This window comes from Anser brachyrhynchus (genome assembly GCF_964034855.1).
Source record: "Anser brachyrhynchus genome assembly, chromosome: 27".
NCBI lineage: Eukaryota > Metazoa > Chordata > Aves > Anseriformes > Anatidae > Anser > Anser brachyrhynchus.
The window spans coordinates 1,590,152-1,616,945 of NC_137720.1; the positions used below are offsets into that span (position 1 = coordinate 1,590,152).

At 47.4% G+C, this 26,794-nt stretch overlaps 1 long non-coding RNA gene across 2 annotated transcripts in view; it reads left to right on the forward strand.

The window, feature by feature from the left end:
- The window catches only part of LOC308183433, a 100,537-nt gene that overhangs the window by 21,518 nt on the left and 52,225 nt on the right, over window positions 1-26,794 (forward strand). Inside the window, exon 2 of one of the 2 annotated variants that reach the window (XR_013942439.1) lies at window positions 8,501-9,609. The exons of the other annotated variant lie outside the window; for it this stretch is intronic. This is a non-coding gene — a long non-coding RNA (uncharacterized lncRNA). Of the gene's footprint in view, window positions 1-8,500; window positions 9,610-26,794 lie in introns of those variants that run through there. 2 annotated transcript variants of the gene reach the window in all.

The following is a 26,794-nucleotide window of genomic DNA, read 5'->3' on the forward strand; positions in this document are numbered from 1 at the left end:
AACAACAAAAAAAATGAATGGAAAGTTTGTGTGAGCGCAAAATGTAAGTGAGCTGTTAAGGCTGTAGTGCTGATAGGTGGAAGATTTTCTTGCTGCTACTAGAGGTAACAAGTTCCTTGGTATTTTTTCCTGGCTGTTGGGGAAGAATCAACTCTTGGTAGTAGAACTGGTAACAAATTCTTGGCAAAGAGGGAAAGAAAAAACAGAGGTCAGTGCTGAAGCTGCATGAAGCTTATTAATTTTTGCTTCATGAATTTTCATAGTGCTAAATTGACTTTAAAGTGGAAAGGTAGCTGTCATGTCTTTACTCAATGTATAATTACTCAAAGTTACTGCCAAAAGATACAACAAAGATGAAATACAAGGAGCCAGGCTCTGCAACCCTTACTTCTGTTGGCAAGTGCTTGGTTATGCTGCTCGGATGTCTCAAACCAACAGTCCCATTTGGAGTGGGACATTCAGAGCTCTTTGGGTTGCAGCGTGGCTCTGTATCATCCTTAGCATTTTTTTTCTTTAACTCTTGGTACTTTAAATACCAGCTGTCATCACAGGGGTCAGGGCAAAATCTGCAAGTGTTAGCAGTCCTGATACTTCAAGGAAACAAGGTAATGATTGGGGTCAGGAAGTAGCTTATTTCTCTGGAAAAGAAACCAGACATTTAGTGGCACTGTGGTGTATCTGTAATCTTGATGCATCTTGACTTTCTAGCCGAGACGAAGCAGAATTGCATTCAGTATGCTTCGAAAAACCGATTTCTTTGTTATGCAGGAGTTTGCTTAAGATGCACAAAGTGTATGTTACATTTCAGACGATCTGTTCTGATGGGGGGGTAAAACTCCTGTGCTCCTGTGAAGAGAGATGGTATAAAGCAGTTCCTGACAGAGCAGGACAAAAGTGATGACTTTGGGAATATTTGGCTCTTGGAGGGCTTTCGCTGGGGCAGAGCTGCAGAATAAGGCATTTTGGTTGGGGGAAAAAATCTTGCCTGGCTTGTAGTGATTGAGTGCGGCTGGGCTCCGAGCCCTCAGCTACTGAGGGAGAGCATTTTGCTAGCAAGAGCTGTGTGCTCTGATAGTCCCTGCAATAGGATTCTTGTGTTTGTTTTTGTAGCGCTGCCAGATGGAATGTGAGAGAATCTCCTCATTCTCTTTTAATTTCACGTCTTCCAGTCTGAAAATTAAAACTGCTTTCTCAGCCGGACCTTTACCTTTTACATCACATAGCTTCATCTCCCCCGCTACTTCCCAACACTTAATGGGCTTGCAGGCAGCTGAACCACGAGACAGAGAGAAGAGTGAAATGATAATTCATTCGGGATGGAAGCAGGAGGCAAAATGTAATCCATCATATCTGCTCTATCTCATTATGAAGGTGAGATACAAGAGAGGGCAAGCTGTTAATAAACTGGTGGATGAAGTTATTTTACCAATCTGTTACAGCAAGCAGGGATAGACGGGTAGAAGTGCATTATTCACACCTTTTCCTAATTTTTTTCTTCCTTATTCTATGGAAATGCCTCTGCAACACCGGTAAAGCAGTCTGGCTCAGGGAGCTGACATTCAACACCTCGCACCCCCCCTGTTTTTCTGCATCTTGGTGAATAACCCATCGGGAGCTGCAGGAGGGCATTGCAGCAAGGGGCTTGATGGCTGCTTAAGTCACAGGGTGGTGGGGCTCGTGGTGGCTCCCGCGGGATGGCTCTTTGTCCTTCGTGGCTGTGGCAGGCTTCCTCACCCCTCCAAGCAAAGCTGCCCCCAGGGATGGTGCCACCTTCCCCTGTGCTGCCAGCCAGCCGCCCTCCGGACTGAGGGTGGGTTGGTAGCTCAGGCAGCCGAAGTCCTGTGCTGTGCTGCGGTGGGGGGCTGCAGCCCACGGCCACCGCCGCCGGGAGCTGTTGCCAGCAGCAGCACCCCTGGTGTGATGGGGATTGGTGATCAGAGGGGCTGGAGCATGAGGCGTGTGGAGTACTTGTACTGCTTCTCCTCGTGTGCGTGCATTTCAGCAGAGGTTGAATCTGGTCAAGTTTAAAAGCCTCCTCTTAGGGAACAATGCAGGCACTTGGAAAACACACTTCAGCAACACCACGGACGTGTTTGTTTTGCCCTTTCTTTCTCTACTCACAAAAATACTGTTCTGTCTTCCACTGTCTCTCATCTTGAAGCCTCTCTCTGGCAAGGATAAGGCCTTTTTTCTGGAGCCTTACAATGGGCAGATCTACAATTTCAAGGCTGTCATTTTAGTGGTGAGCTGGACTACGGCACAATGTTGTAATTGTGGTTTGTGTGCCTTGAGGTCAACACAAATAAAACTTCAGAAGAAAAGTGTTTCTATAATGCATCCAAAACCTGTGCAAGGCTTTTAATGAAAAGGAAAGGTGGCGAACCACATGAACGTGCTGATATGTGTAACTCTCTAAAAAGCCCTGCATGCACAGGCATCTCCATCCTTTCTTCACTTTTTGTTGCATCGCTGGGGATTTCCACAGAACTGTGAATGTTTTGTATGGAACTGGTTTAAAAAAAAGAAACTTGTCACGTGGGAAAGGCTGCCCTGACCACTGGGGCCCAGGGCAGGGCTCAGCATGACCCAAAGCCCACCTTTGGGGCATGGCATGGTCGCTCCCAAAAGCCTTTTCCTGGCCCCAGCATAACTTGTGCACCTGCAGGCCTGGCTGGGGCTTTGAACTTGGTATCTTTATTTTTGTTATAGATTCAGCAAGCTGTAACCAAACTCTACCAGTAACTACCCCACCATGAAAGTGCTGTTCCTTCCTCTTCTCCACCTTCCCCCTCAGCTGTCACCGTTCTTGCGAATAGTAACAACAATACTAACAGAATAACTCGCTCAAGATAAATGAGGTTCCTGAGTCAAAAAGACTCACTCTGCTTCCACCAGGGAGGACGAGATTGAGACATAACCTCATTACCATTTCAGCATGATCACAGTAGGGCTGCAGGGGTTGAGACTAAATGTTTTCTAATTCAAAGGAGAGGAGAGCAAATTTACAGATAATGACTTTATTAAATTTAAGCTACTATAAAAATATCTAGGCAAGGTTCAGTGATGACATGAAAATCTGTTCCAGATTTTCCTTCCCAGCACACGGGACTTTGAGCAACTTGCGAAGAATAATGAGAAGTTCTTACATAGTTTCCATTCCTTCAATACTTGGACTATATGCAATTTTTAATTGAACTTGTGATCATTAAAAGACTGGATTTTTGCATGCACAAAGATGAGAAAAATAGTTTTGATAATGGCCCGTAAGGGACCTTCCCAGGAAGTTTTGCTTATGTCAGCTCTACTGCTCAAAATGTCTTAACGCAAAAATTCAAGTCAGCAAAAGCCTGGAACTGAAAGAAGGTGAGCAAATGCACGAAATAGTTTGGTTCTGTCAGCCTGAATGAACCAGGCATGGCCTAGAGCTGTTCGTCAGAAAGGAGTGGGTGGGCTGTAGGTACTTTCGTGTCCTTTGCTCACAGTAAGTGGCTCAAAGTGTTTTCAGAAATCCTCGCTTTCATTTTTCAACTAGAGATAAAGGCCGTATCCTAAAAGTTGCTTTTACCGAAAGCACTAATTATTCCGTCTTTGTCAGATGCCTCACCAGGGTTTGCTGACTGATAACCTCTCCTCTCCTTGGAAATTTTCCTTTCCAAAATAGGGCTCAAACACTTGAGAGCCAATTTGAGGGAGATGTCAGAACATGCTGAGCTAAATTCTGAATAAAGGATTTAATTTCCTAGAGCTGCCGTCTGGCGTCTTTCAGAAGCTCAAAGCTCGTTCTAAATAGGAAGAGCAGAACGGAGTGGGATGTGATGTGCATATTCTCCAGGAACAACTGGACCTGAGCTGAAATCCAGCGTGTGGCAGAGAAAAAAGCACTTGTGGTGGACCAAGGCCATTGTTAGCAAGGCTGGTGATATCGTCAGTGCGAGGAGCTGATCTCTGACAGGCGGTGTTTCATGTCTCCTTGGAGCCCATAGGTCTCCTGGGTAATGCAAGCAATCTTATTCAAATTTCAAGTTCTTGATGACATGAAGAAGGCATATGTTACTGAAAAATTATGATAAATGCATATTATCATCATTTAAGCTATCCATCAATAAGCACTTTCCTGAATAAGCTGGAGGAGGCACTTAGTGTTTGAAATGTGCTCAGTCCGTGGTCCTGGAGGGCCAGGCTGCACATCTTGCCAGGGACAAACATTAATGAAGATAATTGAAGATGTTATTAGGGAAATGTGTTTGTTATCAGAGGTTGCTTATGGCATTATTACTCAGAGTTACACTTCATTAATATCCATTTTTCATGGCTTTGCTTTGCCATTCATTAATTGCATGACCTTGTGTCATTGGAGGAAATGTCAGCGATGGGGGAAAGAATATGTACTTAGTGCTCCGCCGTCCTCACTTGCTGTTTGTCAGTCTTCAGCAGAACCCCAGTTTTCAAAGCTTTTATAGCTTGGCTGTAGAACTAAAAAGACAAACATTTCTAGTTCAGGTGCTGAACATGCGAATGCTAAGTCAGTGTTTGCAAAATTGTTCTGAATAGTTTATTGCCTCTTGTAAAACCATCTCACAAATTAATAAGCAACTAAATATTAATTGGTCCAGAAGCACAATTCCTCTTTATAAAGGCAAAGTTGCTTCAGATTTTCTTGCAAAATGGACACTAGCAAATGTTTTACTAAGTTATTGGCACTGCTTCCTGATTTTATTCTTTGATTAGAATCACTGCCAATTTTTTTTCCATACAGTCACATTTTCTTACTGGGATTTGTTTTTGATAAATGTAGCTTAGTCAAATTTTGAAATGTTAACATTTGGAGACATGTCAAAATTTCATTCATTTCATATTTCATTTATTAATGACAGTACTGATGCTGAATTTGGACACCCACAGATTTCTGGAAAAGCCTTTTTCAGGAAAATATATCTGCAAGATATGTGTGTGACAATTGTTCTGTATATGTTGCCTTGCATCTAACACTTAGGAAACTTGAAAAAGCTTCACTGGATGTGATTAAGAATCTGGATGCAGAAAACTGGAGTTTGGAATCTTTCCTTTGCTATTTCTCAACTTCATGTAATTAAGGAACAGAATTTTCTTAAGAACGGAAAGCAATTAAATTCCAAAGTAATTATCGCACGAAGATAACATGATCTTTGCCGTAGCGAATTGGTCTATCCATTCCCAACATCTGGAAGTGGACAAGTGGAAGTGGAGCAGGTTGCGACATTAACTGGCAAAAGGCATGGCCTTAAGTCATTAGTAAGACGATTATTTGGCAGGCTCGTGTTAGTTTTTATAATATCGACAGTTTGATTAATATGTTAATGATCTTAATTTCCATATTGAGTTTTGTCACTTTAATTTGTCCAACAAGCCTGCAGGCAGAATATTGGCACTGAAATCTAGAGAAGAAGTGGAAGGCAGAAATCCCAGCCGAGCGATGACTTGGGGCCGAGCTCTCCTTGGGCCCGGGCTGCTCCATGCAGCCGGCGCTGCGTAAAATAGCCCTGCGTGGGGCTTACTCCCAAGTTGAAGTCCTCCTACGCTGCTGGAAAATCAGGCCTGTTATGCTTAATATTTGCTGTACTTGTACCAAATTATTCTGAATTATTTTTATTTCTGTTTCCCAATGTATCCATTGTTAAAACGTCCTTTCTATTCAGTACTAAATGCTATCTAGAAATTGTGCTCTGTTGACCTCACTAGAAGGATAACGACATGCAAGTTAAGGGACGTTTATGGCCAATGGCCCCAGCAGAACGTGAAACACTCAGGTCCCTTTTCCTCCCCAGTTCAGCCTCGGGGTCACTCTGCTCCCGCTCAGGGTCTGCAGCCCCGCGCTCCCCCCTGGAGATGTGCCCGGTGCAGGTCAGAAGCTGCACTTCAGGACTCCCTGAGGCCATTTCCAGGGCGCTCACTGCTGGGGTGTCCTTGCTGCCTCCCCCTCGTGTTTAGCGAATTTTTCTGGAACTGGAACTTCTCCCAGGGCAACTTCTGCAGGAACTGGTGTGTTCCGACATGGGAAGCGTTCCCCTGAAAAATCTCCCTTCTGTCCTCCTGTGCTGTTGTCTTCCTCTGAGAAGCATCCCTTCATGCTTTCCTTACTGACACCAGCTTTTCTTCTGCTGTGCCTTGTTTTTTCTCGTTAAGTTTGTTTTTGCTAAGAGCTGAGTTCCAAAAGCATCTCTGTTAGATGGAGACGGTCTCTTTATTAATGCACTGTAATATCAAGTATATTAGCATCAAGTTCTCACTCAACTGTAAGTGTTACTTAAGGATATTAATCAACTGCTGCTTTATTTTAATGGGCTAATTTGGGATTAATGAATATAGAGGCTTGATTTACAGAGAGGTCTGTGATTTGTAGCTTCCGTGGCACCTTCCCTTCCATTCTCTTTTGCCACAGGACTTCAGCCAGGCTGCAGTTCTTGGAATGAATGGCATGAGGTGCTTCTAAACATTCCCTGCTGCTCTATGGAAACAGCTCTGTTCCTTCGTCTGTTCCACGGGGGTCATGGAGGATTCACCTCCCCCAGCCCAGTCCCCAGAGACCGACGCTTGCTGTGGGTTGTGGCAAGCTGCGAGGGCCCAGGGCAGTAACTGCGGGCTGTTCTGTGCTGGGGAGCTCCAGGGTTGGAGGCAGGGAACGGCTTCGGTGCTTCCTGATGGATGGACGTGTCCTCAGAGCATGGCTGTGGGCTCTTGGTTTTGGCATGGGGCTGAGTGCTGCGTGTGAGCTTTATAATGCTGACATGCTTCTGGTGTCCGAAGCGGTGTCTGGGGCAGGCACTGGGGGGAAAAACAACATTTTCCAGTAAATGGTGATAAAGATGGGAGATTTTCCCCAACTGTTTGAGTACCAGTGCTGGGATAACAGCTTCACCTCCAGTTTTCAGTCCAAGCTACAGCCAGGGAGAAAACATTCACTTACGGTGCCTTCACCCTGGGCAACCTACGGTGTTTGAGCAATTCAGGGTCTTACAGAGAATAATACGAAGTAAAACTGAGTTTGTATCCTTTCTTTCTGATAAAGCAGCGTGGCACGTGCCTGCCAACACCAGCTTAGCACCCCGGCACGGGGTGAAGGGCAGCTGGCTGCTTGGAAATCGTGACAAAGGCGCGCCGAGGCTGAGCCCTGCAGCACGCGGTGCACTCACACCCCTCCTTTCCTACGTCCCTGGCCTGATCACCGGATCTCCATCTGGGATGGAAACAAAGGAATTTCTCAGATTTTTCTTTTAATTATGACTTACTATATGCGGTGTGATCTGATGAGCAGCTGTACCTGCCCTTTTGTGGCATATTTTATTATTACTAGCATTTATTCTGTGTATAACTAAGAAAATAATTAAACATGTTGGTTTTATTTGCAACAGCGTTTGCCAAGATGGCAGTGAGATGTGTTCAGTATATCATAATTTTACAGCATCTCTGCAACCATACAGAAGCAGTAGAAGAAAAACGTCATATAAACAACTACTCAGAGTTTGAATGATCCAGTAACTTTGATTTATTCTTTGCATTTCATGGAAGTGTATTAGCAGTTAAAATCTATGGTTAAACGATTCCCAGCACAAAATGAGTCAGAAATACAAAAGAGGGCTTACAATACAAGATTTAATGCTGGGGACTTTGTTTAAATCCAAAGTCTGCATATAAATTATAGTCCTGGTTGTCACTTTTAACTAACAATCCCAACCAGTATGGCATAGCAGGGTAATTTGTCCACTATTTCTTTGTAGCAATAAACTGCAGTTTAATTCTCATCTGTTTTTAAAGGCAAAGGAAGCTCAACTCTCAGGCATAAAGTAATAGTGTGACCTAACGCTTACTTCAAAATAAACCTGGCTGCCACCTCATCATTATGCATAACACCAAGTCAAGATGCAACACTGTGGGGTTTCTATATATAGCGAGAGCATGTGGCAGTAGATAGTGGAAAAATGACAACAGCCAATGGGATTCAATAGTTAAAATGACTTCAAGGGGACAAATAGGGTTTATTCTTGTCTTGAGCAGCTACTTTTTCTACTTCAAACTTTGAAATTTTTGCTTCATGTTTTCTGCACTCTTTGCCAGCGTTCTTAGCCCACAGCTTTTACAGAGGAAAATAACACCCTTGTGTAAAGGACAATGGTCTGGTATAGAGGAGATAGAAATTACTGTCTCTCTATGGGAATTAATGGAACAATGCAGTCTGGCCATGGAAATAAACTGCTATGCAAGTAAACAGTGTTATTTTTTGGGTAATTTTCCTGGAATAAGTATGGGGTACAAGGTGCAAATGCTCCAAGATCAGCTTGATCATAGAAGGATTGTTCAGATGTTTTGGTTATGTGCCTGTGTAGCATTAGTTGCAGCTCTTATTAGTTTGCTCACATATAGGACTTGAAATGCTTTAAAACTCTAAATTTAAGCTCCCAAGATGGAACAATAAATTACTTTCTTGAAATCATTGATTGAGATATAATCACTTTGCCCCCAAAAGATCCTAAAGCACTTTTGCAGCCGGTGCAGCATCGCTGTCTATCAAAAAGAAAACCAGCTCTCTTTGAAACAGAAGACACCATCTGTTTAACGGGGCGCAGCAAGGCTATTGAACGGCTGAGAGCCAGAAGAGGCCGTGACGGAGGTATTCCTTTGAAAACACAGAGGACATCTGGGTGGAGATGCGGCTGCCCGTGCTGGAGCTCAGCCAGGGCACGAGGACCCGAGCCCTGCTGCAGGGGAGATCGCAGGTGATGCTGTGAGCCTGTGGTGCTGGGCACTGGCTTTCTGACGGCTGCACCTCCAGTCCCACTGGGGTTCAGGGATCCAAGCTGCAGCTCTTGTAGGGTACCGGAGCATCTTTGGAAAGTGTCACTTACTGATGTCCTGAACGGAAGATGCTGATTCCTTTTTGTAAATTGCATTTTCCATCAGCTCACTGAGACTGAAAAATTACTTGTGACTGACAGGCCTTGGATGTGTTCTGGTTTGTGGATCTTTTGGCTGATAGAGTAGGAGAATAGCCTGAGAATAATTACAGAGGCTAACATGTTCTGGGGCTGACAGGCAGGGAACATCTTCATTTTAAAAGTGAAGTTGCTTTAGGAATACTTCTCCTCCTGACTTCTGTCTCTCTCTTTCTGAAGCTGAGTGTTTACCAGCCTCTCCTTCCTCTGTTCCATGGGGCTTGCTTTAGGACCGAGCACAGCAACTTTGCCAGCACAGGTGCTTTGAGGGACTTCCAGTAGGGAGTGGCCTCAGAAAATCCAGATCCCCTTCCAGCCTTGTATGGGCATGATTCTGGAGCCCCATTTACCACGTTACCCCTCTCTGTAAATTTTACAACACAATGCCTACCGTAAACAACTGAGAAACTACATCAGTTGCCTTCCACTCGGGGCATCTGTATTAGTGATTACCGAAACTTCTGAAATGCATTCCAGAGCTGATTTATTGCAAGGAAAGGATGGCGAGTGGGGAACTGAACAGAATAAAGACCAAAATATCTAATTTTAATATACAGATGGCAGAGCTAATCCGCTAGATTAGTGTAGCAGAAGAGAATAATGTCTAACATTAAGGGAGTTTCTACTTAGCTTGATTAATGTTGCCATGAAAGCATATGGGTTGGAAGAGACATGCTCTAATGACTTGCTGATCCTTGTTTTGCACGGTTCCATAGAAATTGCAGGCATGCACAAATTATAGAGTCAACATATTACTGGGTAATGAAAAATAACAACAAAAACCCAGAAATGGCAGTTCCCTCAGATGGAAGGCAGGGCTGCACGTGTCACGCTGAAGCTGGCGTCCCTGCACGTGCAGTGACTGATAGCACTCGCCCGCTGAAAGTTCGAATCAGGCAGGGGGCTGTGTGAGGGTGTTGCTGCGAGGTCGGGTGTAAGCCCTGCGGATACGCGGCCGGAGATGCCTGCAGCGGGGTGCGTCTCCTAACAGCAGGAACCAATTCCTGCCTCACGTGCTGCCCTTGGGCAGATACACACCATTAATACCTCCGAATAACATGGCCTTGTTCCTGGTTCACGTTTCTTTAGTGATCACCATGCATTCTGGGTCTGGAGATGAAAATGGCCCTGATTCTACCGGCGCTTCTGGCAGCGAGGTTCCTCTGTTAGCGTCCCCCTCAGTTCACTGCCTTCATCCCCGGTGAAGGCAGCGCAGCTGGAGACGAGCCCTGCACAAAGGCCTCGGCCTTAAGCTCGCGCTTTGAGAACTGCTCTTCTGCTGATGCCAACGGCAATGGTTCAGTTACGTTATCTGATGAGCTGGCTCCGATTTAGGTTTTGGTCCCCTCAGAATCCAACTGCGAGCCCTCGTTAGCTGGCCCAGCACCTACCCCCCCCCCGTGGCCGCCCTGTTCAGCGGGGCTGTGCCCGTTGGTGACAAAAGGTCGGCTTCGAGGCATTCCGGGAAACTCTGGAAGACTTTCAGCTGAAAACAAGGTAGGCTGAGAAATGGCAATGGATTCATGGAGTAGAAATAATTGAGGTAAATCCTGGAGCATTTTGGTTCCCGTTCTTCACTGTTTTCAAGCAGAATATGAAAGATGGATTGTGAAAATGGAGCCCGTGCTGTGAGGTTTAAATAGGCTCTTCAGATCGTAAGGGGAAAGAGAAGGAATCCTGATGTTGTTGATGGTTTAGGAGAAAGCTAAATACAGCACAGGAAGAAAAAGGCTATACCTTAAAAATTAATTGTTCAAGCACCAGGTCATTGTGGAGTAATGCACCGTGAAATTATGTTATTCTCTAGGAGAATTTCCATAAAGTTTAACATTCCATGACACATTCTTTTTCGATTGAAGTTAGTTAAAAATAGTACATAAAAGTCCTCAGTGCGCTGGGAGAGCGTGAGTCTCGCTGGAAACAAAGCGGCAGCAGCGCGATCGCGCCGAGCCGCGGGCAGGCCCCGCACTGGGGCAGGAGCCGCAAGCGCTGCCCGGGCGAGAGCGCTGACGGAGCCATTAGTCTTGGCGTATTTTTACTGTTATTCACATTGGGATAATGAGATTATTGGAATATTTTTTTCTAATGAGAATGAGACAGAATACCTTGGTCTCTAAATGATTTAGTCACAGAGGAAAGCCATTAGTCTCTGCTTGATTGCTGTCAAATGGTGGAAAATTGGAACATTATACTGATATTTCTTGTGATGGGCCATATTTTTCCTGCTTGTTTGGTGTCAAATGAGATGGTAGAAATATTTGTCTGAAATGTGTGATTCTCTGTAAGCTTTGCAGAGAAGAAAATAGATGCTTGTCCAGGGCTGGCGGTGGGAGAGGGGCTGGGGAGGCAAAGGCAGCTGCCAGCCCTGGCTGCTCACAGCCCTGAAAACAGGGGCAGCACGGTGATGCTTTTGCTAACTGGGCTCAGCCCCAGTTCACAGTAATACTGATTTCTGAAGGGCTTTTAAAAAGTGAGTGGTGGTGGTGTTGCTTTTTTCTCTAAGCAGTACACCAGGCAAGCATGTGTTCACTTACCAGATTTATTTATGTGGCCAGTGCAGCCTCCTGGAGACTTGCAGCGCATCTGAATTGTATCTGAAGATCAAAAGTGATAGTTTGTTCTTACAAAACATTTTTTTGTAGGTGCTGAGCCTTGTGACATTCCCACAAATAAATATTGCCTCCCAAGTTTTACTAACATACATTAGCACCAGTGAATGGTTCCTTGAGGAGCGCTGCCAGATGTGCCCAGAGCTGGATTCGGGGTCCTTTAGGCACACAGCCTCCTGCTGCGCTGCGGGAGGCAGGCTGGAAGCCCCCTCTGAGTGAGAATTCAGGACCGGTTCCACCAATTCTAATCTTTTTACTTCCACAAAAATAGACTTTTTTTCCTGAAGCCTCTGGCTATAGGCACTATTGCTAAAATCCCGTCCTGTTTGTAGCAGGAGCTTGACTGGAGCTAAGCGATCTGCTTGGGATTTCTGTTGTCCAGGGATCACTGGCAGCCTCTGGCTGCCTACTTTGCCAAAAGCCACGAGGCCTTGCAGGGAATGAAATGGAAAGAGTGGGCAGATGAAAAGGCAAGAGGTTCCGATGGCCATAATAAGAAGGGCCTTGACTGAATGATGGCCTTCTCCTGGTGGAGGAATAAAATCTAAACAGGGAGAGAAATAGCCTTGCTTTGTGTAGTTAACGTTGGGATTTTTTGCCTTTTTTTTAGGAAGTCTTAAATGGCTATGAAGTAAAATGTTCAAAGTGTCTAGAATGATTGACTGGCTTTTTCAAAGGACTTAGGCTTTTAAAATGATGGTGGCGCTCTTGGAAATATTGCCTTTGCAGTTAGAAACGGGAGCCGAGTGCTTCTGAGTACTACATTCCTCCTTTTTATTTCTTTTTCACTCCTGCGAGCTCTGCAGATGCAGCACTTTTCTGACAGCAGATGATGGGCCAGAATTGCTAACCAGCTGCTGAATGCACGGTTAGTTACGGGTCGGTGTTATACGTGGCACTGCTCAAGAAACCAAGTGGTTTCTTGACTCGGTGGGCGTCGGGGTTTGGTCCTAACTTTGGGCACGGTTGCGGACACGGGCACAGTGCCCGGCCCACGTGTCACAAAGCACCCTGATGGAAAAAGGCCGTGTGAGTGATGTGGGGACTCAGATGCCCGTGCATGTCAGGTGCCTTGCTTTCTGTTCAAAGGCAGAAGCCAACACAGCTCAAGAGATGTTCTTGCCTCGATCTGATGCTGCAAAATGTCTGGTGTGGGGGACCTGGTGTGGGCCTGGGCTCCCTCTGCCAGGGAAGAGGAGAGAATTCCTCCTCGTTGGTAGCAGAGTTGAGAACCCTGGCTGCTTCAGACTTCTTTATTTACCTTTGTCGCCTCTCTCCTTCCTTTCCCCTGCAATAAATGTCTGCTTTATTTATTAAAGGCTGCACCCCACTGCCCCTAAATCACCAAACTCCGGTGTCGCGCAACAACAAAGCAGAGGCACTTGCAAAGACAATTTCCAGCTCAAGAGGACCATGTGCTACACCACCTGAATTTTAAGTGAAGGGTTTTTTCTTCTCCTCCCCCCCCACCCCCAAACTCCGTTGCTGCTCTGTGCTCATTTTCCTCCCTGGCGGGGGGTCACGGGGAGTCAGTGGGAGGCTGGAGGGCAGGGCAGGGCCACGCTCACAGCACCCTGGGCAGGTTCACCATAGCGCTCACCTCCACGTCTGCGTCCTTCAGCAATAGTTCGCTGTCAGCTAACGGGAAAGAATTTGGGTTTAATTCACCGTTCTTAGCCTCTTCCATTACTGCACCATTATGGGATCTTCTATGAGCTGAGAAGTGTCTTGGTGCTAGGACAGGGGGTGCTGGGAAGAAACGCGGTGGTAGGAGTGGGGGAAGCAGCGTGACAAACCGCTTCTGGTCCGTCCTGGAATTAATGATTTTTCAGAAGCTATCAATTACATGCCTTAACTGGGGAGCACAGATTATAAAGAGGAATATAATTAGTGGCAAATGCTGTGAGATATATAAAGACAAATAGGGGAGTGGGATGAATGGGAGCTCATAAATTTTGTTGAGAGCCACATTTGGATGTAATCATTTATTACTGGGGGTCCCTTGAAGTGATTCCAAAATGCAGGTTGTGCACACTGGAGCAGGAGAGAGGTTGCTCCCATTACTGAATCAAGTGTAAAGGATTATTGATTCACAAAGAAAAATTGGTGCATTTTAAAAGTGGAAATAAATGGACTCACTGCGGCATTCCCTCTTTGCCATCAAGTGGCTCTTTATAGGTTTTCGCTTGGTCCCCTGTGGTGCCCCATTGGTGTGATTAAATGGCTTTTCCCCTTCGGGACAGTACTTCCTTCTTTTCCTTGAGCAAGTTCAGGGCCTGAGGTTTGCCAGCAGGGGTAGCTGGGAGATGTCCAGCGAGGCCCTGGCGCCTCTTGCAGAGCCAGCCCACCTCTCTGCGTTGCCAGAACCTTTGCTGAGCGACGGTACAGGCACAACATCGCTCCCAAACTGGCTTTTTTCCAAGCAATACACCTAATCATTATTAATGACAAAAAGGTGACCTATAGGCTTCCAAATATCATCTATTTTAAAATCTCCTATTTTCCCCCCAATCCTTCAATCTAATTAGGCTCACATCAGTATATTATTACAGAATGTAATCATTCCTTTCTTCTAATAACATTCATGGATAATTTTATTTCTCATTTTCAGCCTCCTACTCCTGTGGTGTAATTAGTGTCTCTGGCACCTCGTGACGCTCAGAATGAGTTGCAGCTGCTAATTGCTAATTGAAAAATTAGAAACTCAGTTAGAAAAAGGATCTAATTAAAATGAAATTAGATAAAATCCCTTCAAACTAGTTTCTTCCTCTTTGCTTTTTCCCCCAGTTTTGAGATCGCAGAGCCATTAGCACTTGCCAATTACGTTTAATTGTTAAACACAAATACATTTTTACTTGACTTCTTACAAAAACATTTTATTAATGAGAGACACATGTATGTGGGAGGCTGAGTTGTACCCCAAATTTCAGCAAATCACCTGCTGGCCCTTCCCTCCCTGCACGCAGGCTGGGGCTGGGCGTTATCCTCCCCGTTGCTAGTAGCACTGCCCCAGTCCTCTGTTCTATGGGGAAAACCATGCAAGCAGCCCCTGTACGTCCAAAAGACATTTTAGCACATCCCCAACGTGTACTTTGTGAGAGACCCACCAGATCAGACCTGTACCATCCGTGTTGTTTCCCAGCCTGGGCTGGGTGCACCCCAAGGCCCCGTGCAGCTCGGCGCGCTGCGAGAGCTGATGCAGGTGGTGGCTGTGGGCAGCGTTGGTGCTGCTGCCAGCTCGCTGTGCTGGGGTTTGGGCTGGTGGCAGCAGCTCGACAGCAGGCTGGGCCCCCAGCAGGCTAAAGCACCAAGACCGGGAGACCAGAGGAGTCGCCTTGCGCTTCACAACTTGTAAACTTCCTGGTACTAAACGGGGAGGAGACAGGTTTGTGCTCCCGTGCGCCCACCCGGCCTGGTGCTGCCTCGCGGTGCACAGCGAGGGCCTCGCAGGCGGCCTGGACGATGGAGGTCGGGTGTTGGAACTGGGCACGGTGACATGGAGCAGTGTCAGGTGCAAAAAATAGCGATTTAACGGTAAATCTACAGATGGCCAAATGTGGCCAGACCTGCTTGGAGCTGAAATCTTTGTGGGCTGCAGCAGAGTCCAAACGCAGGCTTCGTGGCAGCCTGTAGCTGGCCTCCATTTCTGACCCGCTGTCACCATCAGGTCGTGACACAGCAGATGGGATTTTTCATGGTCCAGTGCCCGCGTATCATCCTCTTCCTCCTCTTCAGAACGTGAATCTTTTCCCATGTACACAACCGTGCTGCTCTTCCTCCTGTTCACTGTGCACTCGTGCAATGCCAGCCCTCTTGTTTGCCCCCCGGGGGGTGCGCAGGGACTGGCAGGTGCAGGGGAGAGACAGACACGCCTGAGCTGCCTTGTTCTAACCAAGGGGGAAGTTCCTCTCTGATTTCCCTGACACTGACTCCGAGATGCCTATACCGCTATCAGTTATTAATGCTAATGGGGCTGTTCACACGCTTACAGTTAAGCACGACATAAATCTTCCCATGGTCTGGGCGATGGGATGTATACAGGGTAAGATGAGGTTTGTAGGCAGTTATCTAATGGGTGGTTAGGGAAAGCTGGCAGTGCTTGGGCACGTGAGCCCTTCACAGCGTGCGCAGTGCTCAGCTCTGGTTGTGATCCTACTGAGACCACTGGGAATTACAGCTCAGCGAGTGCTGGAACACAGCCCCTGCGGACGTCGGCACTGAGTCCCAGCAGCACAAATCCAGTGCGTGGCGAGTGAGTGGTTGTGCCCAGAGTGAGGTGTAAGTGGGCTCCGTGCCGTGCCGCGTCAGGTTTGAGTTGTGTTCACAACCACTGCTTTTACCTGGGGACCGAGCCCAGCTGCCAGGCAGTGACCTCAGGCAGGTTTCCCATCTCGGAGCATCCTTCAGTACAACCTCACAAACATAAGGAAGAAATGCAGCCCCCTGGCTGCTGCTGTTCTGAGGGAACAAAAGTCTTTTCCTGCTGCTTTTTGTGCACAAAATGAAAGCAGGTGTTCAGTGGGCCACGCAGGGTTCTCTGTGCTCCGTGGGGCCTGACCTGGCCTTGCCCTCAGACTGAGGTTTTGCTGCTTGTTTATTTTCTCTTCCACCACCCTGTTTCTTTCTCCTTGCTCTCAAGATTGCAGGCTCCTGTTGGGTTTCGGTGCTTCCCTGCTATGCCCAGGTGTAACGTGCCTGCCATGGTGCTAAGCGCGTCCTCGCTCCGATGGGTGCCAAACGGCTCAGAACATGGAGTGGAGAGCTAGAAATCAGTAAATGAAGTGTGGGGGAGGTAGAAATGATAAACTAAGGGAGAATATAACAATGCTGTGGCTGTGCTAATTGTCACCGTGCCAAAAACTTCACTGGACGTGGTTTTAGAGCTCATGGCAAAAAGGAAGAAGAGGAGGAGTTAATCTGGGTCCGAACAGGGTTACTGCTGGTAAACCTTTTTAGCCCTGGGCTAGGAAACCTCATCTAGATGGATGCTTTAACGCTCTCATCTGGGAATCCTGCCCTTGACATAATTAATGCACAGACATGGTTGTCTTCTCTGCCAGTGCTCCCATCTGTCAGTGCGGAGAAGCGCTTGCTCACAGGCAGGAGTGGGCCAGGAGGATAACAAGGTGTCCTCGCTGCGGTGGGAGGTGGAGGGGATTTTGGAGCATCAAGCCCAGCTGGGAAACCTGACAAGAGATCGTTTCTATTCGTGCTGTCTTTCCTCCCAGGCTGGTCGTTTCTCTGAGAGTTAATGCTAAATAAGTTTGGGGCCAGTAGGTGTTTTGGGGCACTGACTGGATCGGGCTGTTTGGTGATGCTGAGTGCTCAGGGACTGCACTTTATGCTATGTATGCTTGCTTTAGTGAGGTAGTAAAATGTACCACATTGGCAATGCCAGGCACCAGAGGGCAAGTTATTGTTGTAAACAGGTCAAGAGCAGCATATTTTCCTACCAGAAGGGAATTTTGCTTTGTCTGACACCATGAGAGGCTCTGCATCACCAGTGCACGCTCCTCCTGGTGTGCAAGACCTCTGGGAGGTTTTAGGAAAATCATTCTTTGGGTGTTCCAAGAGCTCAGGTGCTGCAGGCAAGGAGAACAAAGCATCAGCTTTTACCAGCGTGTTCTTGAGGCACCACTTTCTATCCGCCAGCTCTGACTGGGACTGCGCCCACCCGAGCACCACGCGCAGGAGTCTTCATCGTGCCTTCCCTCCTCCCGCTGCTGGTGGTAGCTGATACCTGACTGAGCATTTTACAAAGCCGATGAGCGAGCCCCAGATGCCTCATCACTAACCCAAACATACCTTATAAACCCACATGCTACCCGGGGAAGGTACTGATGGGACACCAGAGCAGTGCCACAAGTCCCTGCTGTGTCCCTAGCAGGGGTACGACGTCGGTGAGTAGTGTCCTTATTCGATGGACAGCTTCCTCCTCAGCTCATCTGCCTCATAAGAAGTTCTTAATCCCCAATATTTCTGCAGCGAAGACAAAGAGCAAAAATAACCGCTGCACGCAGAGGCAATCCAACTTTGTTCTGCGATACTCTCAGGGCTTCACCGAATGTGCTCATTTTCTGTTATTTGATGTGAGAGGCACTGTCTGCAGGCAATATATCAAGGAGACGGAGGGCACGGAGGGCACTGCTCTCCGAGGAGCGAGGCCCTGAGCTACTTCACGCTGGCGATCCTCGGTCTCGGTGCGGTGGGTTGTGCTGCTAATTACAGACCTCATCTCCCGTGTCAGTGCAGCTTAGCAGGGAGAGGAAGAGCACTTGGTCAGGAGCTTCCCAAGGCTTTTCAATTTCTTTTCTAAATATGGCAAGCAAACTTTGAGCTGTTTCAAGGTTACAAAGGACTCTGGGATGAAATGATACGTACAGCGCTGAGAAAAGCCTGGGCTTTTATTGCCTTCACATGCAGTTCTCATTTTACAGCTGACATTTTATACACCTTGCAGTATTTTACTACTTATTATATATACTGATTATTACACTGATTGTGTCATCTATCTATATATTGTTTGACTTTGTTATTCTGTTATTGATCTGCTCCGTTTCCAAATACGTGAGAATGAACAGCATCCTAATCGTGGCTTTTGGAATAGAAGGGCAGTACTTAGGAAACAAGAGCTACGGGGGTTAGATAAATGTGATCAAGTAGACGGCTCCACCTTTCTATCTAAATTGGAATTCAAACAGGTGTACCTGTTACCTATTTTCTGTTCATCAAAAGGGGGGGTTGCTTGGTTTTTGCCTAAATTGAGGCTAAGAATGGCTCCTGTGCAGTCAGTGGAAAAGTTCTCACAGATTTTAGTGGAGTCAGAACTTGCAGCAAAAAAAAAAAAAAGAAAGAAAAAAAAAAGCAAAGTGGGTAAAGTGTGTCTTGAACTTAAGATAAAAATAGGAAAAATAAAGGGGTAGGAGAAAGAAAGACATTTACAGCCAGTAGATTCTGCTATGTGAAGTTTTACCTGACTGAGCAATCACAAACCAGAGCTAAGCACCAAACAACGTGCGGACAGAAAGCTTTTAGGTTAGCTCATTTCTGGCATTTGAAGAAAATAATCTGCCACACCAAATATTTGTAGTCTTCTGTGATCTGTGTTAGTCCCTGTTCTGATCATCCAGAACAAAGTAAGCAGAGTAATCAGTTACAGGGAGAAGTGTGCAAGCAATGGAATTCTTCATTGGCATTTTTAAAAAATAAGCATGTATAGATACGTATTTTCTGCTGGTTTTCTGTATGTGTATATATAAAAACACACGTAGAACAGTGGTGTCACGTTCAATTTGCAGTACACTGGAGCTCTGTAATGGTGAATGGCAGTAACAAAGAAAAGGGGCAAGGAAGGCAGAAGAGCTGTATATAATCGTGCTGAAAAAGACTTTTCTGAAGCCCCGAGGCTTCTGTGATGGGATCAACAAATGTGACACAGTTGTGTATGTAGAGAGCATGGGAAGAGGAGGGAAGAGCATGATTAAAAAGGACAGATCTTTTGTGAGAGGTTACTGATCCACTGGAAAAGAAAGATCAGTTGGAAAAAAAGGTGCCTGGGAGGGCTGAGCGTATGAGCACTGTCCTCAACCCAATCGCTTCCACTGTTCTTTTCAGTTAAATTTTGTAAATTTAATGTTCAGGTGTTTGAATTGACTCTCAGGGGTCTGAACCACGCATTGCTGAGTACATGAGCATGTGCAGTCATTCCTGGAAGCAGCTGTGTGTTAATTCCCATGCTCGCGCTGTCGGAGCTCGTGCGCACGCATGTTGACTCCGAGCAAGCTGTGGGTGCTGAGGGGCACGTGGGCGCTATTGCAGCATATGTGCAAGTTGTGTAAATGCTCCCAGGTATACAGGTACATATACAAAGCGAAGTCTTCTTAATAGGTGAGACAAGATTAATTCAAGCCACGGTCTTCCTGTAAGAAAGACCGTGTCGATTCTGTACCTATATAGACATAGAGCTGCTCTATAAAACGGCCGTGCCATGAATAATTCCGAAGGCTAATGAACACCTCCAAGCATGTCGTTCAGTACAGGGGAGTAAGTGTACACAAATGTAAATAATCAGTGTGTTTGAAGGCACATCAGCTTTCCGAGTTTCTGTATCCTCACCGCCTGGCCAAATAATTGGCATTCGGCACTGATGGCAAAGGAGTTGTGGCTGCTGTTTGATGGTGTTCAGAATCGCACGCCGGGGGCTGTGTGCTGGCCTCGGTAAGGTGAGCGTGGGGTAACGATCTCAGTTAAACAGGGGGAACAAGGTAGAACCAGAAAAATGGGATCACAGGCAGGAAGTCAGAGTGATGAAGTCAGATGCTGACAAAATAAGTACAAATTGCAAAACTAATAACGAAAATTCATGCTCAGGCTGTCAGGAGGACACCTGCCAGCCCCCGTTACCCCAGGAGTGCCAAGCGAGTGCTAAGGAAGTCGCGCTGCTCGGTAGCAGTTGTCTGTTACCGTCTGTCTCGGCTCAGTTCTCCAGGTGCAGAAAATTTCCCAAGCTGAAATCAGTTCTCAACTTCTCATTTTGCCCTTAGGCCTGTGCTGAGCGAAAGCTGAAATTGTGGCGGTGGCATGACAGGGCTGCTTATTTCTTGGATTTGCAGTCCTGACACTCTTTTCCTATTAAGAAGTACAGCTCTAACAGATCAGCATCTCGGGAAGCACTCGGGCTCTTGGCTGCGTAAACAGCTCAGCCCTGTCCTAGGAGGGCGTTTGTTACGGATGCAGAGCAGCTCCACGCTGCTGAAAAAGCAGGAGGGAAAGGCAGCACCTTCTTCAGTTGTTGCAGAGCATTCAAGCAAACTGCTGTGATTACCCCCACAGAAATCACAGATTCGTATCGAAGGTGGGTATTTGTAGCCCCGATGTACTGCTCATGGTGTGTGCTCACACCAAGCCTTTCTTCCTGAGTCTTCCTCCTCGTCGTTTTGGGGCTGTCCTTTATCTAACAGCCGAATCTCCCCTTGCTTGTCACTTAGCAGTAATCCATGTAGGTGTGTTTGTTGCCTGTTCGTACAGCTCCACAAACACTATCCCGGTCTGAGAGCAGAGTTACAGAATTTCCCCCTTGTGATGCTTTCCTGGCCTCCACTCGCTCAAACCACCGTAAGCGCCGTTCCTCTGCGCCCTGTGCAGCCAAGCCCCAGGTGGAGCCTGTGCCGGGTGGTACGGGGGGGCTGAGGGGCTGGGAGGCAGGGGTGTTGTTCAGAGCACACCATAGGAATTGTAAGACTAGGCTGGCTTCCAGCATTAACATAGAGATAGCTATTTATCCTCATTTTCCCTGGGCTAGCTCAAATCTCATAGCTTTAATAAACGCAGGAACTGAGCTGGTGTCTTTAGGCACTTAACATCAGATCCGGGTACCTCTCTTCGTCCTCCAGCGCTGTACCAGCCAGGACATAAATTGCAGAACAGCATTTTGCTTGTGGTGGCCGGTACCCTGCACATCCTTCAACGTGTTAGCTCTCTGGTTAGACTGAAAGCCATGTTGTGTTATATTTATGAAGCGTGTTGGATAAGAACACAGGATTACGGGGACGAGGTGTCGGGCACGGCCTCACAGGGGCAGATGTGCGAGGAGACTGCACAGGAGAGGCAGCTGCAGGGAGCAACCTGAAGAACGGGAGAAAGTTATTTCGGAGGCCAAAGTTCTCTATTTTGATTATTTTAGCAGCTGTTCCTCTTCACTGGAAGCTGGCTGCTGCTATTTCACTAAGTTTTAATAAACAGCAATTGGACGAACTTTGAAGTTAGCCCGTCTTCATGCAGGTGGTTGGGGTAGATAATCCCCATAGGTCCCTCACGATCTCTTTTTTTGTTTGTTTGTTTAGGATTTCATGTAACACATGATGTTGTTCCTAACGTTCTTCTCAACTGTGTGTGAACTTATGGATATGCATTTTTTTTTCCTAAATACTTTTACCTGAGACTTACAATGGTTTCTGGAAATGTTTGCATAAGTAAATCCAATCCCAATAACCACTTACAGGGAATGAAGAACAAAAGGGTAAAGGGCAGGGGCTCTGAGAAGTTAATTGAAGCATGCAGACCAATATTTGCAGAACAGCTGTTGCACTATTTACCTAGCTTTGCTAATTACGGGCCAGAACTCGCCGCCGTCGCTGACTGCGCATCGCTCAGGCACGGTGCTGCCCAGGCTGCCCTGTCCTGCTGGAGGTGCTTGGGCATGCAGTAAGCACCTAAGACCTTTCTGTGCACGGTAACTAAGGCTGCTTTGTTCATGCTGTACCCGTTGTCCCGTGCCCATCGCCAACAGGTCGTTGCTTACCACGATTCTCAGATGAGGATAAATAGGAAAGTGCCGGCCCTGGTAAGAGCAAGGACTGTAAAGGAGAGCAGAGCCTTGCCTCCCATCTTTCTCTCTTGTAGCATGCACTTCTTCCCGTCAGAGCTACAGACTGGAGAATTTATTTCTATTGACAGCCATTGCATGCCTCATGGATGTAACATGTTCAGTCTCTAAGGAAAAAACTGATCCTACGTGACTGGCCAGGATGGATTTACATCCCTCGGGGAGAAACCCAAAGCCAATTCCCTCCCTACCCTGTAAACAGTGCAAAAACCACTTGGCTCCCCTTGATGTGGAAAGGAAGGGTAATGATCGGGGATTTGCCATTACAGAGAAGAGGAAATATAAAGAGAGAAGGGGCAAATGTCCCAAACCCCACTGATTTCAGGCGAAAAGAGGAAGCATGCTAGGCTCTCTGCTTCCTGCTAAACTAGTGGATGTTTTTCATGGTCAGCGGAAAGGATATTTTTCTGCTTAGCTGATATCCGTAGAGGGATTTGTGTGTTGATGTTTATGAACGAAGTGCAGAATGATGCATCTGGAAAGTCAGCATCTGACTGAAAGCCCTAGTGAGGCGTAGGGGGCTGAAGCCCCTGCAAGGCGCCTGGCTCTGAGCTGCAGCACCCTCCGCACCCTCCTGCAGCCCCGCGGCGCTGTCCCACGGACTGCCACAGACTAAGAACCCCCTGGACAAGCACGCCTTGTTGTGCCTCTTGCAATTTCTTGTGATCCGCTGTTGTAATTTCTCTTCCACATGTTACTGTTTTGCAGAAGAGCAGCATGTGAAGGAGCAGAATTGCTCCTGATTTACCCGTCTACATGGGGAGAGAAGCAGGTTTGTGTTGGCTAGTAATTGCTGTGAATTTATGCCTTGCCAGATTCAAGGGGCTGTTGCTGAGGGAGACGCAGTGTTTTCCCCCATCGCCTGCCCTCCCAGCTGCTGGGTGCTGGGCTCTCGCTGCCGCTGCTCCTGGAGGGCGTCTGAAGCAAGAGGTGAGAGCCCGAGCCCACCTCTGAGTCAGCAAAAGGAGCTGCCAGGCAGAGTCTGTGTTGCCGTGGAGGGGAAACTAATTCAAGCAGACAAACGCAGTCTGAGAGCTCTGCGGAATGATGGACTTTATTGCTGGCTTCACAAATGTTGAGGCAGAGAGATGCATATGAGCTTTTGAGAGCCATAAATGTCAGTGGGAAGCAGTGAAGAGGGTGGGGGAGACGTTTCTGGAAGAAAAACTAAAATATGGTGGTGTGCCTTTTCCATGGGGGCCTTATTCTCCTTTACTCACGTATGATTTCATGCAGTCCTCATCTGCTGAGCTAGATTTTAGCTACTGTAATTTATCATAACTGTTGCTCGTATTTCTGTGGAGGGTGAAATCCTTGATGTATTTGTTGTAAATTACTTAAAGAGTGGCTGAGGGAGGAAACTACAAAACTGAAAACTTCAGCAGTCAGGATGTTTTGAAAAGCTGTCCCCATCTGTTGAATCTGACCAGTTAGCTCCGGTGATGTGATCTTGTCTGGGAGTCTGAACGGGTACGGGAGAGTTGGGTTTGCTTCCCCACCCGGCCAAATCTGCTCCGCCGGCAGCAAGGAGGAGCTGGAAGTCTGGCCGTGAGCTGGGAATGCCCAGCTCTCCCTGCCTTGGCTCACACACCAGCGGTGCAGGACCCTGCGATGCCGGGGGGCTGCCTCCCGACGGCTGAGCGCCCCCGCGGTGGCCGTTTGACTGCTAGGGGCTGAACGGGTGCGTGGGGATCTCTGCGCCTGGGGCGTTGCACAGGACGCGTACGCTCCTGAATAAATAAATAATAAATAGCGGAGGCATATGGGAGAACTCACAGCACATCTCCTGCCTGATGTTTGAGAAAAAAAATTAAAATATCAGAAGATAAAGACAGCAAGAGACCCCTGCAGGGAAAGCCTCTTTGTCTAATGACCTTTCTAGGTCCATGATAGCAAATACAATAGCCAAACCTCATAAATCATAGTTCAGGAAAACATCCGGAGGGCAGGCTTTGACACTGTTTGCATATTCAAATGTCACCCCACTCATGAAAGAAAGACAAAATGTTTTTTACTCTCAAAAATGTCAGCATAGGCTGGATTAGAAAAGATAATTCAGAAGTACTTCCAGAGAATAATTACCACTGTCACCTACCTGCAATGTAGTTAATGAATGGGAAGAGGGGTTTTTTATTAGAAAAAAAATTATGATTATTAGAGTAATTAATCAGCTGCATGATGACAGCTTCCCTGAGAAAATAATCTCCAAAGGCCAAGTAGCTACAGTAGGGCATTTTGTTGATAAAGCACCCGAGGTGCAAAACATTCCTCTACCGTGAGATATGGAAGCGCTTATACGGGTGGAATTGCATTAAGTCCTAAGTACCTATGGATCTACTGCGCTTGGTGAGCTAAAAGATTCATTATCTCATCCGTTAAATGTAAGAAAATTTCATAACCTTCTGGCCTCCCCCCAAATAAATAACGCTTTCTTTTCTCCATCCTCTTTGTCTTATCTGTTTAAGCCTCAGCCCAGGGAAGCAATTAAAGGTCTATTTGTGCCTGCAGATCTGCACGCGTTGTTTAGGGTCCCCCATTAGCACAAAGGGGTTTTTCCAGACGGGAAAGTGAAGACGTAACGGGACAAACTTATGGCCCCTTTAATCTGGCGAGCAAAGGTAAAGAGGAAAGCGGCCGTGGGGACGGCCGGGCGGCAGCTGGCTGCTGGCCACGCTCCGAGCTGTCAGGGGACGTCGCGGCCACAGGCTGGTGGTGGGGCCGTGTTGGTCTGCACAGCCGCATCGCTCTACGTGTGCTTTGGAGCTGGTCCCCCAGACCAGGAGAAATGCTGCCTGACCGTTTCCATCAGGATGAAGCTCTCATTTTCTGCTCCGGGTCGTTCTGAGCGTCACCGGTGTCGCTGCGCTGCCAGAAAGCCGCGTGAGGAGCTTTGGGCTCGCAGCGAGAGGCTCAGGCCATAAACCCGCACCGAGCCCAGGCGCGGGGGCACCCAGAGCCCCAGGGCAGCAGCAGCACCTCGTGAGGGCAGGGGACACATCGCTGGCTCTTATCGATTGCTGCTTGGAAAAATTTAGCTCTGGACCTTGGCACTTCTCTGCTGTGAGGCCCTAATTTGTCCTAGAAAATAGAGACTTCGAAGCTTTTGGAAGGCCACAGCCCACCCTTCTTGGCTTCTCACCGAGACACAGAGGCCCCAGCCAGTAGAGAAACAGACAGAAAAATGGCAAAGAGTTGGCCAAAACTCCGCTGCAGTTCGGCACGGGCAGATTTTAGCTGCCGGCCGTTTGTGCTCAGGCTCCAGTTACAGACACCATGCCCAGCTGCTCCCGCAGGGTCCTGCCTCGCACAGGGCCGTGCCCAGCAGTGACAGGCCCCAGCGCCGTGCCCTCTCCTGTCCCTCCCGCAGGGCCTGCAACCAGAGGAGACTTCTTCCCCTAGGAGCTCGATGGCAATAGAGGACGGGGCCTGCAAGGCGGGCGCTGCCTGCAGTCCTCTGGGCGGGACTGAGCACCCACACTGGGCCCAGCACCCCCGAGCACAGGGGTCTCGCCTGGGTATGCGGTTCTGTGCCTCCCGGTAGTGTAAGGGCAGAGTATGCGGTCACCAGAGAAAATTCAGCGCAGGGCTCGCTTAAATTCCCTTTCACCCTGTGGCAACATCACTTCATTTCAAGATCATCAGGTTTTCCTGCTTGCTGGAGTGCTAAGGATTTCTCAAGGACATGAATGATGCAGGGCCTCGTGCTGACCCTGTCTGCACGGGGAAATTGCACATGCTGGCAGCAGAGTATCTGGTTAGGTCTGACCTCTGCTATTCTCCCGTTTCTCTTTTCTCTCCTGATCTATTTTAAGTGGTACCTTCTGCACGCAATTGACAGCAGAGTGAGAGCAGAGCACCCGCAACTGTGAGTGCGGTGCTGCCGTCTGGGCTCTGTTTAGGTCGCGGATATTTTTTCTGAGCAAAACAAGCGTGTGCTCACAGCAGACTAACTACTGCAGAGGATAATGCATGAGCAAATGCCAAAGGCAACAGCTCAGAGGTATGTTATTTACATATTTATTAGAAATTCAGTACTGCTAGCGAGAGCAAACCTCTTCTGACTTCAATTCCAGTAAGTAAACAACCCAATGGGCAAATAGGAGCAAGGGGAAACATGCGCTCGCACAGCTTACACAAGCTAATACAGTAAAACAAAATATTCTGAACGTGAAACTATTTTGCAAGATATGAAAAAAAATCCTACCTTTATTCTTCTCGGTGAAGCACTCAGGAAGTAATAATTGTAAAATAATTTAATTACGTGCGGTATCAGTTGCCTCGCAGACCCGCAGAATGACAATTAAGCCTTGTTTATCTAAACTGCGTTCTAGTTCAGTCTAAACTGCCCTCCAGCAATGAGCATCACTTCTGCTTTATCTGAACTTCTGTTGGCCTTTCTTTCATTATTTTTTTTTCCCTCTGGGTAGCTTAAGGGGTGGAAATCAGGAGACCTGCTCCTGCTCCCCGCGAAGGAGTGATCTGACTGCGGGAGGGAGGCTGAGCCCCCGCACCAGGACTGAGCACACAGGGCTTTCATCCCAGGTCCGTCACAGACTCTGGAAGCCCCCACAAGAACCGCTTCAGAAGCACCTTGGGAAAGGTAGAGTAAAATACTCCTACTCCTACTAACAGTTCCAAGCAGCCGTTAGGTGCCGGGCTGCACAAGCGTGTCCTTGAGCTCGCCACAGACGTCCGCTCGTGGGACTCCTGCTGCTGCTAGAGCCTGTCGCTCTGCAGCCCCTGCCTTCAGCTTCGACATGTGCGTAGGGGTGCAAACGTAAACCGATCCTTTGTTGAAAACCAAGATGCTCTTCTTCAGCACAATGGGAAGCTTC